Source organism: Pelobates fuscus, chromosome 1, assembly GCF_036172605.1.
Source record: "Pelobates fuscus isolate aPelFus1 chromosome 1, aPelFus1.pri, whole genome shotgun sequence".
Lineage (NCBI taxonomy): Eukaryota > Metazoa > Chordata > Amphibia > Anura > Pelobatidae > Pelobates > Pelobates fuscus.
In genome coordinates, this window is record NC_086317.1 from 438,612,121 (window position 1) to 438,632,974 (window position 20,854).

The window sequence follows — 20,854 nt, forward strand, 5'->3', positions numbered from 1 at the left end:
TGCGGCCTGCATGCGTCGTGAGTTCGGCGCAGAGCCCAGCCACCTCCGTCCGCAACGCATCCTGCAGGTTAGTGGCCACTGCATGGAGGTCGGTTTTAGTGACCATAACAGCTGTTAGATCCCGGAGGGAATTTTCAATCCTCTCCAGGGCTGCATGTGTCGGGCCTTGTGCTGGGGCCGACGCCATCTTGGCTGTTGTGGAGTCGCCGCTCGCCCCGGGCTGCGGCTGCAAGAAACTGTCCAGGGGGCCTTGCTGGGGGTTCCCTGGGGTCTGGGGATGCTCAGGGCGTTTTGTGCGCCCCATGAAAGCTGAGTTGCCGCTGTAAAACGCTATATCGGGGGTTTAGGTGAGCGGAGCACTTCTCTCACGCGGCCATTTCAGACGGAGCCGAAACCACGCCCCCTTCTGTTGCAGTCTTAAATAGTAGCATTTTTTAATGTTTACGCAAGATTCAGTATTTGTTACTGAAATCTTCTAACTTATATGTTCAGTTTTGGAAATGTGAAATACATTTGTATTATTTTGAAATGACAGAGAAGTGCATAAGCAAATGAGTAAAAAGGATCCTCCATGGATCTGGTCAAGGACTTTAGCTCATTAAAGGATTTATAGGACTACGCAATCATACCACACGTAGCAATGAACCAGGGAAAATTGACAATCACCAACACCTCCAGATATTTTTTGAAAATCTTTGCGGCATTTTGTACAACCGTGACATGATCTTGTACTAATAAAGGTTCTAAGGGTAAGGATGAATATTTCTCCCATTGTTTGGGTAAATGATAAATTCACAGTTCTTTTCTTTTCCATGTAGAATTTTGTATTATAGACGCTGATTGTTGAGTGAGGGTGGAAGGGTTTGTTCCATGTGCGTGATGACATGAGAAAGGGGACTTGAGTTGCAATAGTTATCTCCATATTATGAAAACATTTTAGTTATTTGCCATATAGTTTGGATGTTTGGTCCTGCGGCTACATGTAACCTTGCGTTCATTTTTACATGTATGTCTTTATTTTCTTTGCACTGTTGTAAGAATAAGTCATAATTAGATTTTGTATTTGTTATGCTAAATTCTACGAGGGGGCACTGGCAACTTCTGCCAGATCAGCCTTCACAGGAAGAGCCCATCTGTCGGCAGTCGAGTGCTTATCTAGACTCTTCCTTAAAACTGCTCATGGCTAATCTGTCAGCTGACATGTTCCTAGTCTTGTGAAGCTTTAAGAGGATAACAAGATTGCTAATTGTAAGCTATAGCCTTCACACATTCTGATATTACACCTCTGTGCTGAGTGGAACCGGTCCGGGTATCTCAACTCTTTGTCTATTGTATATAGCACTGGTTGTGTAGTGCAAGAGAAAATTGACAGTCATATCATTATTCCTACTCCTTAAAAATGTTTTTTTTGTTTTTGTTTGCTTATTAAACATGATTAAATCACTAGTACCAACATCACTGAAACTTACATTACATATTAATATACTAATTGAGCACAAAGAAAAGAACACAATAGGGGTGTGCAACCTCTAAAAAAAAAAACAGATGTTGTAGATAGACTACATCTCCCCTGATGCTTTGCCAACATTATGGGTATAAAAACATTATTGTAGATGCAATGTAATACAACATAGGCATAACTGGAAATGTGCTATGTGGATGCAGAGGACTGTTTTTGTGTACAGTGTTGGCATTTGAATGCAGGGCTGTGCTTGTGTGTAATATTGGTGATTGCATGCAAATGTGTATTCACAAATACAAATATGCACTGCCACATACACATACAGGGGAACATTGCCATACACAGAAACACCCATACACTGCCACACATAGGTGCCCACAGATACATACACTCTGAGAGACATACACACAAGATACATTAACACATACTGACATACATGCACAGATTCACACACAGATCCACAAACACTGACACATATGCACAGATACATGAACTGACACGCACAAACACTGACACACATGCACAAATACACGGACACACACAAACACTGACACATATGCACAGATGCATACACTGACACACGAACACTGACACACACAAACACTGGCACATATGCACAGATGCATACACTGACACACACATGCACAGATATATACACTGACACACATACACAGAGAGACACACGCAAACACTGACACACATGCACAGGTACATACACTGACACAAAAATATGCACAGATACAAACACTGACACATGCAGAGATGCAAACACTGACCCCCATGCACAGATACATACACTGACATACACTAATACTGCCACATATGCACAGAAACATACACTGATACACACAAACACTGACACAAATGCACAGATAAACACACTGACACACATGCACAGATACAAACACGGAAACTGTAAACATGGTGATGTTCCCATAGCAACTATAAAATTTATATTTTTAGTGTAGTATGCATAGAGAGAGTTTGCACTTTCTAACTAATCTTTTCAACATGTTCAGTGGGCTTGAAAGACATTTCTAGTATCCTGATAGAGTTGCTTCGACAATGAATTGGAAAACAAGCCTTTTTTCTTGATGTTCCTATAGGCTGGATTGAGCAGGTCTTTCTCTTCACAGTTTGAGTCTGTCAACATCATTTCTGTCTGTCAATTACTTGTTAAATAACTCTTCTGTGTGTCTGTAAAGTGCTGTGAAAAATGTTAGTGCTATGTAAATGCTAATATTAACAATAATTATTTGCAAACTGCTGGTCATTATCAGTAGAATAAGGGAGATCTGAAAAGATGTGGTCAGTAGAAACCTTTTGTATTTTTTTTTAGCAGCAGCAACAATAATTGTTTTTTTTTTTTTTCAGTCATTTAAAATAGTTGTAGTACCAGCAGCACTAGACACAGCAATAAATTGAAATAAATTACTCTTACCATTATAAAATTGACAAGAGTAATAGCGTTTTAATTCATTGCTATGAGAGAAAAATAAAATAAAATAAATAGAAATAAATTATAAATATATATTAACTAATTTGTGAAACAGACGTGGTTCAGAAAATAGATTACATTTTATTTTTCAAGTTAATAAAAAAAACAAGTGTGCTTATAGCAAGTTGATCAATGCATGAAAGAAAGTTAAAGTTTATATAACCTATAATATAAATACTGTGTACTCTTAAAATGAAAAGATGGATAGAGGGTGATAAAATGATGGGTGCTCAGCCTTAGCCCACACTTCTTATAATTTTCTACCAGCCATACGGGAAGCGACACGGTTGGAAACCTCTGGTATAAATAGTACAGAATCCTGTTCGTGAGAACTTCCAATTTGCCTTCATTTTAGTAGAAAGGAATTTATTTGAGGCTTCTTGAGGTATAAGACTTGGTTTATGCTAGAATCTGGATGCAAAGCATTTACAGGAGACTTTTTTTACACCTCGTAAATAGATGAACTATATTTAGAAACGGTTCACAAGAGGGACATTTGCATTTTGGAAGTGAGATTAAAATTTACAACTGGTGGCAGAGTATTGGAATGCCGGTCTTTTTTTTTTGTAAAAAAATTTTTGTGAGGTTGCTGTAGCGTTCGCATACAAAAATAGAAAGGGCAAAAAAGTGGTCCTGGTGCCTGCAGTCTGTTTGAGCAGCATTTCAATTTACGACTCTGTATATACAGAGATTAACCCTGAAGTGTAAATTCCACCTATGGCAGAATCTTTAGCCAGCCTTGTTCAGTGCTGGCTAATGTCAATTCTGGGCAAAATTGGTGTTTGATATCAGCACGCACAGTATGCTGGTTCCAGACAGTCAATGGCAAAATGGCTCCCACAGTCCTCCCCTGAGTCTGTCCTCCCTGCCCCTCCTGATAGGGGAAGTGCCATCAGACAAGCTGGATCGGGCTGCAGAGAGAACGTGGACTTGGCGATGGAACAGAGGATAATTTTAGCTTTTTTTTTTTTTTTTATTGGAGAGGGCAGACCAACTCGGAAAAGGTTACTCTAACACTGCTTTTTATTTTTTTTTATTTTGGCGTAAACCTTTAATGATTGTCACAATTGCAAACTGACACCTATGTTGGTCAGTGAGCAAATTTAAAACATTAAAGGAGTGCAGAAAAGTCAATGGATCAATACTAACATTTAACGACGTATGGTTATAGTAAAATTCAGTTATGGTGGATGTTTGAGAGGGCACATGTTATTATGTTGTGCACTCACTTCTTCTTTTTCTTGGGTGGAGCACTCTAGCAATAAACTCTTAGATATCATTGTCAATCTAGAAAGATAGGTGAAATGTTTCACAGCAGCTGTTCCATTTTAAGGCCAAACCCACATGACAAATTCCAGACATCCCTCAGTAAAGGCAGTCCCTGAATGGTGACTTAAACCCACTTCTCATAGATGGCTCATTGTTCTACTTCCCCCTAAGCGGAAGCATCTTCATACAATAGACAGCTGAAAAGCACAAGTGAAATGTACACATCACTTTTTCTACTCCAGACTGTTAAAGAAGACAGAATCTTAAAAAACAGGTTTCCCGTAACGTATTGAGCTGGAAGAAAATATGATGTAAATAACTAGATTAACCCCTTAAGGACACATGACATGTGTGACATGTCATGATTCCCTTTTATTCCAGAAGTCTGGTCCTTAAGGGGTTAAACATTACATGAGTAGGATATTTAGCAGAAATGTAGCAGGTAAACATTTTTACACAGTTACAGGTTGAAGAAATTGCCATAAATTGATATGGGTTAAATTGCCACATTCTTCTCTGCGTCCAATTATTATTTTTTGTAACAGTTCTTATATAGTGCTTTTATCCAGAGTGAGCTTACAATGTATAGGAGAAATGTATATTGAAATAAAATTGTGTGTCCATAATTGTGCCTCTATAAGGAATATTGCTTAAGATGTTTGTTTAACTCCCCCCACCGCCACGTATTCACCTGCTTTTTGTTAGAACTTGATGGAGAGAGGGGGAATAGTCAAATTGTTCCCTATTAAAAACGCAGAAGGTGTAATATGTAATGTTTCCTTTAAGTGAGCTTGAAAATAGAGATTTCATTATTTACAAAGGGACCGATATGCCAACGTGGTTCAATAATATTAAATATACAAGTAAAAGGTAAGATTATATGGTGATATAGCTCTGCTCTAGACTTGAAATCTTTAGTCCTATGCTGCTCGCCAGGCCTTAAAAGTTACTTATTACTGTAAGCTATAGCACACTCAGCAGGGGCGAATTTCTACTTGCCAGTGATACATTTTCAGTCTCCAATGGCTAGTGGGGAGTGGAAATTTTGAGCCCTGGCCCCATACTTCCAGCATCAGAAAAATCAAGTGAGTGTTTTTTCTGCATTTACTGTGGATGTTATTTGAGGCCCGGTGAAATCACTTTAGATCATTCACATCTAAGGTTAATAAAATGAGTTTCATAGACTTGGAAAAAGAGTAACATCTACACCTTAGGACATGCATAGCATATAAAAGAGAGAAGGGGCCAGTTCCAGTCGAATACCTTTCAATTTATTAGGAGAACAAACATGCCGTTTTGAATCTGATGAGAACCTTTCTGAAGCTTGAGAAAGTCTTTTGTTAGAGCCAAAACACTGAGTTGTTGTTTTTTTTTTTGTAATTTTTTTGCATCAATCCTATGCAAATGTAAAATATCTAATCTGATAAAGTCTAATTTTTTTTATTTATTTTTTTATTACGTAGGTAAATTTATTTCTTTAAGCAAACTCTGGACTCCCTTAATAAAGTATTTTACTTAGTGTTCATTGTGGCAAAGAATGCAAAAACCACTACACAAGAAACGTCTGCATACACTGATGGGCAGAACGAAGAGCCTACCACAGGCAAATATTAATTTGTTTAAATTGTGCAGCTTTGTGGAATTGGGTAGAGGCTCAGCAAGGGCTGAAGAACAAAATGTGTAAAATGTGAGTCATGCTTGTCACACAGAGAAACTGGTAGACATTCAATACTATTAATAGCTGGATAAAATTTGGGGGCAGCATGGATGAAAAGTTAAGACAGGGATTATTAATGCATTAGAACCTGCTTAAATCTATCAATTTTGTAACCCATTCAACAAACCTCTCGAGCCCAAAGCCACTCTTAGCAGGAAGATCACTTTTGTTCAAACGACTTGAGTCACTATTTCTTTAAATGGTAGGAAAAAGAAAAATAGGGGGAGGGGTGGGAGTGGTCCAATCACAACGATCTTCTTTAGTCTTTTCGTTTGGCCCCCCAGGGGCTCATTTAAATCAGGGAAACCTTTGACGAATCCAGTTTTGGATGGTTTTTTTTTTTTTTTTTTTGCCAGGGCTCATTTGGTCATCATTCAAAATAATGCATGATGGACTCCACATAGATGCCTGGAAAGAGCCCTGTCACCCCATTCATTTCACCTTCATACCACCCATCATCGTTCTTCTTAATGACATATATGATAACTCCTTCTTGAAAGGAGAGTTCATCTTCTTTGTCTTTCGTGTAGTCAAATTGCCACAACCTTTTCTAAGTAAGTCCTTGGAGCCCAGGGTGGGTCTTTCTCAGCATCACTGTACTCCACAACAGCAGCTTCCCTCTCTTCATAGTTCTCTGGAGGAGGAGGAGATTCACCACTGGCTCACACTGGCTCTTCTGCTGGAGAAGGTGGAGGTGGGGTCTTAGAAATGTTTTCTTGAACTCTAGCCACAAATCACATTATAGGTAACTGTGGACTCACCTACATGATGGAGGGAGGAGGTGGAGCATGGGACACTGGATTTTGGCTGTAAAAAGGGCCTCCATTTAATTGGTTCTGGAGGTTTGGTTGTGAGGTCATTGATGGAGGACGCCTATACGGGAGAGATCCTCCTATTGTTGGTGGGTTATGCCGAGACACTGGCCTGTTCATACTGTAGAACTGAGCAGGATGACCTGGAAAGACACTTGGAGGAGATGGGGTGGGGACAGCAATTGGGACACCCACACTGCCATTGCCACTGTTCTCACAACTGCTGCTTCGACTACTGGGATGGCTGCCTCTCCCACTACTGTATGTGCGGTTCCTCTGGTTGACTGAAGCTGTTCTAACAGAGATCTGTTGCTGTGAGGGAGTTATGTGTGGGGCTGGGTACATAGTCACTGGGTACCACAGGGGTGTGCACAGGCTCCAGTGTGCGATAGGGCAAGTTTCGCCCAAGTGTTCCTTTCCCAGTCATCGGCTGTCTTGGGGGTTTCTGGGTAGGTGGTGTGGTACGTAGCAGCCCCCCCCCATCTTCATGTTCTGTGTACTGACCTTCACTCCATGCCCAGTGTCATCAAGAATTGAATAGTCAATTGGTTTCCGAATGTAACGCACTGGACGCTCTAAATTTGCTGGCGCAAAAGTTTTGTGTGTTCTGGATGTGTTCTTGTTAGTTGTCAAAATTCCAATTTCTCTTCTAGCAACGTTTTCTTTGTGGATGTCCACAGTCTGTGATATATGATTGATCGAGGACTCCATTCTGCATAGCTGTGAATCCTGAATATCCAGCATCTGAAGGACATTGTTGGTTAAAGTGTTGATCAAGTATGCCACACTGGTTAAGGACTGTGTTGTGTAGGCTTTGGTTTCTTCAAGGACTCCGCAGTAGTCAGCCACTCTCTCTAGGTTGGTATAGGTGTCCAGCAAGGCCCTCCGGCCGCCGGGGATCTCCTCCTCCAGCAGCATTTGCCGCTCCTCCATAATTTTCTTAATTTTTTCTCACCACATCCTCCCTTCTTTAGGATGGGGAGAGAGGGAGAGATCGAGACAGGAGAGGCTAAAGTCTAATTATAAAACTACACAAATCTCTACCTCCTGGATACCCGAAGTCAAACTTTTTGTTCCTGTTGTCATTGTAACATGTAACCTAGTATACTCTGCCCAACAGCCATTTTATTGCTGTCATGCAGAGTGTTGTTTTTAGACCAAATGACCCTTGGGGCACACAAAAAAACTAGTCATCATCTCCAGGGGAGACATGTTATCTTAGACAAATATATCTAAACCTAAAAGGAAACAGCATGGCACGGCTAAAGATAGCATTACATACTCAACATATACATTTTTGAACAGGTTAGCTATTGTTGCAATGCCATGTAATGGAATATGAAAACAGCCTTTTTAACAGTTAGTTACAGTCAGTGTTAATTTTGTCTACTAACAATTTTTGAGAATTAGTTGACTAAAACTAGACTAAAACTAAATCAATTCAGATGACTAAATTCCGACTAAAACTAAAATGGCTTTTTTAGTCAACAGACTATAACTAAAACTAAATTTGCCGCCAAAAGTTAAAAAAGAACATGGGGCTGTGGAATGGGCAAAATAGACAGGCCAGGGTTTGGGAGAGAGACACCTAGAGGGGCTGGAAAGACAGAAAGAGACACAGAGGGGCTGGGGAAGGGACAACAGAGACAGAGGCTTTACACCCATTACATTTTATTTGTGTCAGCTAAAATCTACTTACAATTCAGATGATTAAAATACGACTAAAACTGAAAAGGCTTTTTAGTCAGAAGACTATGAATAAAACTACATTTAAATTTGCTGCCAAAATTAACACTGGTTGCAGTTATTAGCAAGCTGTTATAAGCATGCTCATGTTTTATGGCACCAACGTATTCTGTAGCATTGTACATTGTGTGATAAATGTACACATAATGACTAATTGCACTGAGATCACTGATTAATAGAAAATTAATATCAGTTCAAAAGAGAGCTTAATGAATCATTTTATATATACGTGTGTGTGTGTGTGTGTGTGTGTGTGTAAAAAAAACAGATAACATGGGGGGGCGTGGCTTGACCGGGAACCAAGCTGGACGTGCAAGCCTAGAGCTCCGCGCTTAGCCCCCTATACCAACAGCTCACAACAGCGATAAACCTACCAAACACGAAAAAAAACCTCACCTCCCTTCCCCTGACCCGCCATGGATAGGCGCCAGCCGAAAAAATCGGGCAAAAAAACCATGGAAAACACTGCCACAGTACCCGACCTGTTTGCGGCCTCCCGCACACCGCGCCAAGACTCCCAAAATGGCGGCGGATCCAGCCCACGAGCCCAGGCCTCACCAATGACCCTGAGCACACCCCGGCCTCACAGCCTGGCATCTTCTGATATGGCCCACATACTGACCGAACTGGCGGCGGTCAAAAGCTACCTGGCTCGAGAGATTGACAGGTCCTCAAAGGAGGTGATGTCCGAAATCCACAAGCTGGGTGAGAGAACAGCAGACCTCGAACACCGCGTGGAAACAACCACGGTGGCTCACAACACGATGTCCGCCCATGTCAACACGCTCACAGCCCGGTTGGAAGCATCAGAGGCAGCTCTAGAGGACTTAGCGAACAGGTCGCGCCGCAACAACATCCGCGTGCGCGGCCTACCGGAGCAACAAGATGAAGGCCCAATTTCGGCCTTGCTCCTCACGATACTACGCCCCCTCCTGCCGGAGATACCAGACGAGCACTGGCACATTGACAGAGCCCACAGGGCCTTGCGGGCCAGGAGAGACGACAACACGAGGCCCAGAGACATAATAGCCCGGTTCCTCCACTTCCAGACAAAGGAAGCAGTGCTGAGGAAGGCCAGGGACAACCCCATCACACATCAAGGAAAGGAACTCTCCCTTTTTCAAGACCTGGCCCCCATCACCCTCCAACGCAGAAGGGAATGGAGACCTATTACGGAACTGCTCAGGGCCAACACGATCAGGTATGCCTGGGGACACCCGTTTAAATTGATGGTCTTTAAGCAAGGCAGACCACTTATCCTAATGCCAGGCACTGACCCTGTGCCATTCCTCCAAGGCCTGGGTATTACAGTACCAGAGGGCTTCTCGGTGCCGGACACCACCCTCCCAACCTTGCAACCCTTACCACGCGACTGGTACACCGCCGGAGACTAAACGGGCGGCAGACCGACACCCACCTGCCCTACCCGACCTCCCAGAAATGAGCACACCCGACCCCCTCCTGACAAACGGCATAGCGTCGCAACCACCCTTCCCCATCCACCAGAAGCAGATGAACTGGTCGCTATGCATCGAGAAAGTTGCCACACTCGCTGATCGGACGGGACTCATGCTACCCAAGACCCCGTTTTTGTAATGGACCCCATCGCATCAACCCCACACTACAGCACGCGACCTTCTTTGTTCCTTGGCGGCCGCTGGCACACGCTGCTCCGGCTCCCCAGACCCTGTCTACCCACACGACACCTGCCACGGCGACAGACCCAATTATTTGGTATTGTGGACTCTGAGACTTTCTAAGAACTATAGCTGCCAACTTGATACCAAAAAGAGACTCTAGTACCGGCTGTCAAAATCCAGACATCGCAAGGAAGTGTAATGTATACTGATAACACCTGTGGGATGTATTGAGTTAACTAGCCAGGTTACACACACCACTGTAAACGTAACACTTCATACTAAACATCATCCCACCGCACACACATCCTATACTTGCAAGGGGGCCGGTGGCGGGGGCCACTTGGGGGGGTGGCGGGGTGGGGGGGTGGGTGGCTGGGGCAGGTTGCAGAGCACACGACTCCAGAGACACTAAGTCAACCCAAGGACAGCAGTGTAACGTACGGGGAGGGGAGTGTGAAATAGACATGTTTCCTGCTCTGGCATAATATGATGTGTACTGTTTTTTCTCATGTAATGTTTTATGCAGCCGCCACGGGCCTGTCCTTGTCCCCCCCCCCCCCCCCCTCCCCCTCCCTTCTCCCCCCTCCCCCCGCCGGCCGGTCCAACCACGTATTCAGGCGATGTGACCCTCTTCCATTCACCCCCTCATCCCTATCTAGCCGAAAAAAAAAGAAAAAAAAAAAAAAAAATTACAACATAAAACAACAAAAATTATAGCGAAACGTAAATTGAGTAACCCCCGGCGCTATTGTGCTCATTGCTGGGAGAGCTGTCTCGACACGTAAGAGACGACACTATGGGACTCATCCATAAAGGTTTTCACTTCCTCCCCCCCCCATATGCCCCCCCCCACCCAAAACTCACCTGAGCTCCTAGTCCCACCTCCACATGGCAACCATTTAGCATCTAAGAACCAGGGACGGAGGAGCAGAACATTCTGCTAGGTTTATCAAAAAGCATATGACACACTTAAGATATAATAAGCAAACGTTTTATGGTATTAGGGGGCCACACCGGCTTTCAGGTTCATGACCCATCACTTCCTGACCGGATTAGCCGTCACGGAGACGAGGGTTCATGCACCCCCCCACCGTCTGGCATGGTATAAGACCAGACAAGTACGGCTCCGCCGTACCTTCTCCTTCCTCTTCCCTCTACACCCCCTACTCTTCTTCATCCACCTAATCACCCTCCCCCTCCTATTGTCCACACCGGTCCTGGACGAAACTAGAGACGCAACTGACACAATCCCATTCCTAGTCCCAACACAGCTCCCTATGGAACAGAGGTGGGAGCGCAACCCACCACCCTCTCCACACATACGCCACTCAACCCACAAGGAGACGCCAACACCACCCGAACACCCACCGGGTCCAAGTGCACACACCAAACCCCCATGACCATGGCCCTCAAAATATCCTCGCTTAATGTCAAAGGCCTTAACGCCCCCCGCAAACGAAGGACATTATACAGGGAACTCCGTAGGCTGAACCCAGACATTGTATTCCTTCAGGAGACACACCTACCTCGGTCCGCCCAGGTCTCCCTCCGTGACCCCTCATACCGCTTGACGGCTGAGGCTCGCTCCTTTCGCAAACATAACGGAGTAGCGATACTCACACACAAACGCTGCCCGATACACATAACAAAAGTGACACCAGACCCAGACGGTAGATATGTCTTAGCAACCGGACGGATCCACTCGCAACCCATCCACTTAATCAATGTTTACGCCCCCAATACACACACACCTCAATTCTGGAACCATATGTCAGATATGGTCCTCGCCCTCCCCACCGGGATAATCCTCCTGGGGGGAGACTTGAATGCGGCACCCGCCCCGGCTATTGATAGAAGTTCACGCCCAGGACTACTAAGATCCCACGGCATGGGCACTCAGGACAGACAATTACACCATTTTATTCGTAAAACAGGCCTCATAGATGCTTGGAGGGCCCAACACCCCTCAGATAAGGACTACACATATTACTCACCGCCCCACGACACATACTCACACATAGACATGTTCTTGACCAACCATACAGGCTACACGAAAACGCAAAAAACAGACATCGGTTCCATCGCATGGTCCGACCACGCCGACATCGCAATCTACCTCACCGGCCTCCAATGCCCTACCCCATGGACATGGAGATTGAACACATCCCTCCTCAAGGACCCGTTGGTAGTGGAGGACATACAGAAACAACTCACCTCATACTTTACTGAAAATGTATCTCCAGACATCCCAATGACCACAGTGTGGGCAGCCCACAAGGCAGTAATCCGAGGCTCCCTCATCAAAATAGCTACCCATAAAAAAAAACAAAAAACTCAGAAACTCACACAACTGCTAGACGCCCTCCGCACGGCGGAGCAACGCCACAAAACCGACCCAACTCCTCAAACACTTCACATTCTACAGAACACCCGCATTACGATTAGGCAACTACTCATAGATGACACAGCCAGAGCACTCACATGGACAAGAAGAACGTATTATGACAAGTCCAATAAAATGGACACCCTACTGGCCCGCACACTACGCCCCAGACCACATCACCCACATATCACCAAGATAAGAGCCCCCGACGGTACCATGAAAACCTCCCCGGCCGACATAGCCAGTACTTTCACAACCTTCTACACAACACTATACAACCACTCCCCACAAGACGACGTAGCCCACACAACAGAGAACCAGAAAATAGCAGACTTCCTCACCAACCTAAATTTACCTAAACTACACAATGCAGCCATAACAGAACTAGCAGCACCGATCACAAAAGAGGAAATAGACTCAGCCATCTCCTCTCTTAAAAGCAACAAAACCCCCGGCCCTGACGGTTTTGAGGGCAGCTATTATAAGACCTTCAGGGAAACCCTCGTCCCGCACCTCGAATCCCTGTTCAGGGACCTAATGACGGGAACTCCACCAGACAGAGACATGACTAGGGCAAACATTATCCTCCTACCGAAACCGGGCAAGGACCACACACAGCCAGAAGCATACCGACCTATCTCACTCATAAACCATGACAGCAAAATTTTCGCCAAGATCTTAGCGAGCCGATTGAACCCATACTTGACAAGTCTAATCCACGCAGACCAAGTGGGGTTCATACCCGGACGCCAGTTGTTTGAGAACACGAGACGCAACATTGACTTGATAGGGATACTAGCTGACACAAAAACACCATCCATAGCGCTTTCACTCGACGCGGAAAAAGCCTTTGACCGTGTGCAATGGCCCTACATGTTTACCCTATTGGAACACCTAGGCATGCCCCATGCGTACATAACTGCCATCCGCGCTTTATACACCTCCGTTTCAGCGCAAATAAAGATTACGGGGACGGCCTGCCCGTCCTTCACAATTACTAACGGCACCCGACAGGGATGCCCCCTGTCCCCTCTACTCTTTGTACTGACACTCGAACCACTGCTCCAAGCCATTCGGGAACACCCGCAAATCAAAGGGGTCACGGTGGACAACCAGGAGTACCTGGTTTCGGGATATGCAGACGACATCCTGCTGACCATCACTGAACCCACCCACACACTACGGGCCCTACTACCACTCCTGGCTGAATATGGGACGATTTCGGGATACAAAGTCAATGTAGACAAATCTAGCGCACTCCCAATAAATCTCACACAGACAGACATACTCGGAATCACATCAGACTACCACATACGTGTTACGCCAACACACCTTACCTATCTGGGCGTAAAATTACCAGCAGACATATCCACACTCCATAGCCTGAACTATACTCCCATGATAGCTAAACTCATCTCGGACATGGAGACCTGGGCGGACAAACCCATATCCTGGATAGGGAGAATACATTCAATTAAGATGAACGTACTACCCCGAATTTTATTCCTTTTTCAGGCTCTACCCATCCCCATCACGAAACATAGCCTCATCCCCCTACAACGAGCAATAGACAGATTCATATGGCAAAACAAGAGACACAGGGTAGCCCGAAACGTCCTATATCGCCCCAGAATGCAAGGAGGTCTGGGGTTGCCCCACCTACACTTTTATTATATAGCCGCACAAATGGCACAAATTGCCCTATGGCACACCCCCCCAGAGACTAGACGTTGGGTAGATCTCGAATCAGCTCTAATGAAATCGGATCTCCCACAACCGTGGGACAACTATATTGACGACTAAATGGCCACAGGCATCATCCAGGACCATCCCCCCCCCCCCCCCCCCCCCCCCCCCCCCCCCCTACACCTAGTTCTCCACTACCCCATTTTCCTTGATTGTAGGCCGAGCTTACCGGTGACCCGGCCTATAGGTTCGACACACTAATCCCAAGGCTACCAAACGACAACCATGTCAGTTGATTCAAAGTTACGTAATTTGTTATATATTTGCTTTCTAAGTGTTGAACTTTCTACTGTACTATACTGTATTGAAAAAAAAAACGACAGACAGATAGCTTAAACAATTGATGTAAGCAGCTTGTTATACAATTTTTTAATACCACACCTGGGCTTCTGCGCAAGCCACATAATTGCACTGTTCATTTATGTCTGTCATTGAAAAATAAAGAATCATAAAAAAAAAAAAAAAACAGATAACATTCGTATCTTGTAATACCTTTTTTATTGAACTAACAGAATTTTTTTTCAAATTTACAATTTTTATTTTTCAGGAAGGTAAATTGGGGGTACTGAAAGCAAAACAGGGGAGGGGACACAATGCAAAATACAGTTTCCGTTGCATGACATATCAACCCAGGCAAGTGTGACAATCAATCAACAATGATAAACAATGATGAACTGGTACAGTAGTCCCAGGTCTTCGAAATCCTCCTTCTCCTGAATCCTTTATGGAGACGGAGGTACTAGGGTCTGTGTGGATGGGTTCTGTATTTCCTCCAGTTGTCATAATTTGTTTAGATTAAATACTATTGTCTTCCTGTAACCAACCCTGCAACTGATTGTCTGTTAGTCATACTTTGTGGGTAAGAGGGAGGAGGGGTCAGGATGGAGGGAATGTTAGGAATGGGGGTTAACTTGAGACAGTGACTTCACCTTTTTTATCCTTTCTTCCTTTAAAGGACCACTCTAGTGCCAGGAAAACATACTCGCGCTCGCATTCAGCTGGTCGCATAGGAAAGCATTTACAATGATTTTCACAGTGAGAAGCACGCAGGCGCCTCTAGCGGCTGTCAATGAGACAGCCACTAGAGGTTTTGGAGGCTGGATTAACCCTCAGTATAAACATAGCAGTTTCTCTGAAACTGCTATGTTTATAAAAAAAAGGGTTAATCCTAGAGGGACCTGGCACCCAGACCACCTCATTAAGCTGAAGTGGTCTGGGTGCCTAGAGTGGTCCTTTAACTGTGTGTGGGAGTAAATATGGATTACTCCATTGGGCCCTATGTCATTACCCACTCCTTGGTCTCTCTCACTCCTATATAGTATCTGAGTTAGAGTCAGCTCAAAACCGTGTCTCCACTCCGGCAGCCCTCTTTCTAGTCCACCCTATGCGTGTTACAGCTTGCCTCTTGCTCTAAATGAGAGAGTGCCTTTAGGTTTCATGTTAGGCCAACCTGCATGCTTCGATTATGTATGAGGGTAAGCCATGGTTTCCAGAGCTCCTCCAATGTCCTAGTTTTCACGGATGAATCGAAGGAAAGTACCTTGTATTTATAATATTGGTACAATTGCCTGTCCCCTTCTTTTATGTAGTCCTGGGTGTTCATTATCACTACTGCTCCTCCCTTGTCTGCTGGTTTATATTTATAGCCATTGGTTCCTGTATTGAGAGATTATGAAGCATTTTCTTTTGGTTTTACTTGGTTGTCAAGGATACTGTTCTTAGACGGAAACTTTCAATGTAAGTGTCCAGTTTGGCAATTCGTCCTGGTGCTGGAGTGAAATTAGTGTTCTTTTTCCTGTTGTAATCCATTGTTGTTCCAGATGTTTGTGATAATCCTGCTGGAGTCCGACGAGCTTATTATTTTTTTTCTTAAAAAGGTCCTGTTGTTGCTTTTTGTAAATATAGTGTAGATCATGTTCTAGTTGTTCAGCAATATATGTATTATCCTCACGTAGATTTTGGAGTAGATATTGTTTTTTATGTTGTATGCTATATTTCTTGTTGTAGAGCTGGTGGATGAGATGGTTCCTTAGTTTCTCACTAGTGCGTTTACACAGGTTTTCAGCATACTGCGATTTGTGCGTAGTAGCAAGTGGATTTTTGACTTTTAGGCCTTTGGGGATCAGTTGTCTTTTCTTGCAGATGGATAGAAAGTGTATGTCGCTGTTGAGCTGTACTTCTTTTGTGGTCACCTTGTATATTTGCTTTTGGAACCTTGTAGATTTATATTTAACCTTGACTTTTAAAGTAATATAAAAATAAGGTGAAATTTAATTTTCTCTGTGTTATTTGTCTGTGGTTTCCATGTTCATAGTCACTGCAGAGAGCTTGCTTTTTAATTACCTCTGCTGGGTCATTAAAAAAACAAGCTGTTTAATTAAATAAATTCTGAAGGCGCATTAAGAAAGACAGGGAGCACACCGTACTGTCACAATTGTATCTAAATTAGCATCTGACTAACTCCCATTTTTACTCGCTCTAAATCCCATCTGACAAAGATTGGGGAATGATGCTAATTGGTTTGGCCTGTCATGGAACAATACCAAAAGCCGTTACTACAAAAAGCCTAATGTTTTGTGTACTTTATTCTCAGACTCACAATAGTACCCTTTTTAATCACTAGGAGTTATTGGGGGGGTGTCTCAATAGACTGGTCAACCTTTAACATCAAGGCTGTATACAGTAATTGACAGTGGCACAGGCCAAGTGATTGAGGCAGGTATAGAGGTGATTTCTCCGGGATGAAAGGAGATTTTGCCAGCCAGAAGCAAGTGGCCCTGAATGCCCAGCAGGATAATGTGGCTTTAATCTGGGAAGGCTTCAGGGTAATAAGTTAAATTGATTCACAAGATGAAAGGCCGGCACATAAAAGAAATTGAGTGAGTAATCCAAGTTTATTGTAATTGAGTGACAGTGACAGTATTTGAAGGAGAGCATGGAGCAATTAATCCGCAGTGGCTTAATGCGTGGAATTAGGACATTTACATGCATAAGTCATAGTGAGGTGCTTGTGCAATAAATCATTTTTGTTAAGATGGTTTATAGCCTATCAAAAACTTTAATGAGAAAAAAAAAATCTACTTAATCAGCGACTTTGTGTGGCCTTGCTGTCTGTGTGAGTAAAAGTGCAGGAATATGATGTCATATGCCATTTACAGCTATTGACAGAGTACACGGTATAAGACGGAGAGTGAAAAATAACTAGACTAGTGCACGGTTTAAAAAGTTGGTACGTCTGAATCAATTTGTGCAAAAAAAGAAAAAAATTTTTGGGCGAATCTGGTCTTGTCCATGTGACATTTTGTTTCTCGAGAATTGTGTTCATGCAGTCATTTCAGGAAAAACGAACCAATATAGAACGGAAGTGGAAAAAATGCCTATTAGTAGATATTTATGGATATATTTTGCAGTACACTGATAGGCGCATTTTATCACCATTTGGATCACAGATCAAATAAGAAGAAATAACCAATAGATGGAAAAAGGGGAGGAGCAGTAAAAAATATCTATATTTATTTATTATATATGAAATAAATAACATATACATCCACTGGGTGCACTCAGCCAGAAAACCCATGTATCGGACGGCATTCCTAAAATCCCCTTCTTTCAGTTCCTTATAAGATGTAAATATACAGAAAGTCTATTTGTTTATACTGCCTAGATATTACATCTGATTCAGAAGAGTATCCTGTTTTGCTATACTGTGGGTTTATCCCCCATTGGAGCAATTCAAACCCAGAGCCAGGGGTGATAGGGCTCTGGTCCATGTGAGTTGATCCCCAGATATACTTTTAATCTTGTATACCCCTGGATATACAGATAGTCTGCACTATATACTGTATATTTTTTCAGAGTACTCAGAGAAGATCCTGACACCAGTGCAGTTGCTAGCGCACTCCAGCTTTCTGGTATACAGACATACATGCATACAGACATACATACATACAGACAGACAAACACACATACATACAGACATACGGACAGACATACATGCATACAGACAGACATACATACAGACATACATACATGCATACAGACAGACATACATACATACATACATTCATAATGACATACATTCATAATGACATACATACAGACAGACAGACAGTCATACATACATACATACATACATACATACAGACACACACACAGCTCATTTTCCAGCCACCCTCCTGTCTCTTACCTTTTCGTTACAGGAGGGTGGCTGGGGCTGATGGGACTGGGAGTCGGTGTGGCTCTCCCTCACTGCAGGGCTGTCTCTCCTCTCGTGCGGAGTGAGCTGGGAGGAGGTGACCACTTCCTCCCAGCAGCACTTGCTGCGGCTGCTTTTTTTTTTTTTTTTAAGGGGCCCGGTCGCGCTATAAACGGCCACAGCGCTGACCGGGCCCCTGAAGTTATAGGGACCATTGGGTGGCCATAAGTGCGTGGGCCACCCGATAGGCTCCATCAGCTTGCGGGCCCCGGTGCAAGCCCATTAAGGTTGTCACCCCCTGATGGCGGCCCTGCCGGAGATGAGTCATGAGGGGGTGGGGGATAAAAACCTGCTAGCAGTTTAATTCATATGCTTTCTTGAAGAAGTGAGTTTTCAATGATGTTTGCATGAGTGTAGACTGGGTGAAATTCTTATGGAGAAGGGAAGGGAGTTCCTCAGAAAAGGTGCAGTCCTGGAGAATTCTTGGAGGCGAGCATTAGAGGTGTGAGTACGGACAAAGGATATATGTAGGGCCTCGACGGGACATACTTGTGTATTAGGGAGGATAGGTAGGTTGGAGCAGCATTATGTAGGGACTTGTAAGCAAGCACCAGAATTTTAAATTGAGCCCTATATCTAACCGGAAGCCAATGCAGGGACTGACAGAGCAGGGAGGCGTGGGAGGTGCGAGTGGACAGGAAAATGAGCCTCGCCGCCGCATTCATTATAGATTGCAGTGGTGCAATCCGGGAAGGGAATTGCAGTAGTCAAGGTGAGAGAGAACAACAGCATGGATCAGCACCTTAGCTGAATCTGGCGTTAAATAGGGGCGGATGCGCGCTATGTTTTTGAGAGGAAAGCGACAGGATTTGGCGATTGATTGGACATGAGGGGTAAAGGAGAGATTGGAGTAAAAAAGAACACCCAGGCAGCGAGCCTGCAAGGTAGAGGTGATGGTAGCGCCGTTGACTTGGAGCGAGACAGACACTGGTGTGGTAACACTTGAGAGAGGAAAGACCAGAAGTTCTATTTTGGACAGGTTGAGTTTAAGGAAGATGCCAGTGGCGTACTAACCGGGGGGTTGAGGGGGGAGGGACGGGCCGCCCCAGGTGCCACTCGCCCGGGGGATGCCATTCAGCCGCGGCTGAGCAGCACAACATAAATATGTGAAGGAGTAGAGGGACTGAGGCGCGCAACGCTGCGCCATGCGGAAGTACTCCGGCCAGTCTGCCTTCACACTCATTTTTGAGGGGGTGGACAGGGGTTTTGTGGCAGGTGGTGGGTTTTGTTGTGGGTGGCAGGGGTTTGTAGAGATTGGCAGGGGTTTGTAGAGATAGGCAGGGGCTTGTAGAGGATCAGGGGGTTTGTAGGGGATGGCAGGGGTTTTGTATGGGGTGGCAGGGGTTTTGTACGGGGTGGCAGGGGTTTTGTACGGGGTGGCAGGGGTTTGTATAGGAGCCATGGGTTTTGTAGGGCGTGGCAGAAGTTTGTATGGGGGAGCAGGGATTTGTAGGGGTGGCAGGGGTTTTCTGGGGGGTGGCAGGGGTTTGTAGAGGGGTCAGGGGTTTTGTGGGAGGTGGCATGGATTTGTAGAGGATGGCAGGAATTTTCTGGGAAGTGGCAGGGGTTTGTTAAGATGGGCAGGGGTTTTCTGGGGGGGGGTAACAGGAGTTTGTAAAAAACGCGCTATGTTTTTGAGAGGAAAGCGACAGGATTTGGCGATTGATTGGACATGAGGGGTAAAGGAGAGATTGGAGTAAAAAAGAACACCCAGGCAGCGAGCCTGCAAGGTAGAGGTGATGGTAGCGCCGTTGACTTGGAGCGAGACAGACACTGGTGTGGTAACACTTGAGAGAGGAAAGACCACAAGTTCTATTTTGGACAGGTGTAGTTTAAGGAAGTGAGCAACCATCCAGTTGGAAATCGCAGAGAGGCATTCAGAGACACGAGTCAGGATGGGCGGAGAGAGATCAGGAGGGGACAGGTAGATTTGTGTGTCATCTGTATAAAATGATAACGGAAGCCAAAGGAGCTGATAAGTTTACCAAGGTATGCGGTATAGATAGAGAACAGTATGGGAAAAAGGACAGAACCTTGGGAGACAGTGGTTGGGAGAAGAGGCAGAGTCAGAGAAAGAAACACTGAAAGAGCGCTGGGAGAGGTAGGAGGAGCACCAGGAGAGAGCAGTATCCCGTAGACCAAAATTATGGAGAATGCGGAGAAGCTGTTGATGATCAACAGTGTCAAAGGCAGGAGAAAGATCAAGAAGAATTAGGATAAAGTAATGGCCGTGAGATTTAGCAGCAATTAAATCGTTGGATACTTTGGTCACAGACGTTTCGACAGAATGACCAGCCCGGAATCCAGACTGAAGGGGGTCAAGCAG

General features: G+C 44.5%; 1 protein-coding gene and 1 pseudogene across 2 annotated transcripts in view; one reads left to right on the plus strand and one right to left on the minus strand.

The window, feature by feature from the left end:
- The window catches only part of ATP8A2 (ATPase phospholipid transporting 8A2), a 673,473-nt gene that overhangs the window by 525,222 nt on the left and 127,397 nt on the right, over positions 1–20,854 (plus strand). The window lies entirely within an intron of this gene.
- Positions 6,071–7,691, minus strand: LOC134598320 (abl interactor 2-like; annotated as a pseudogene).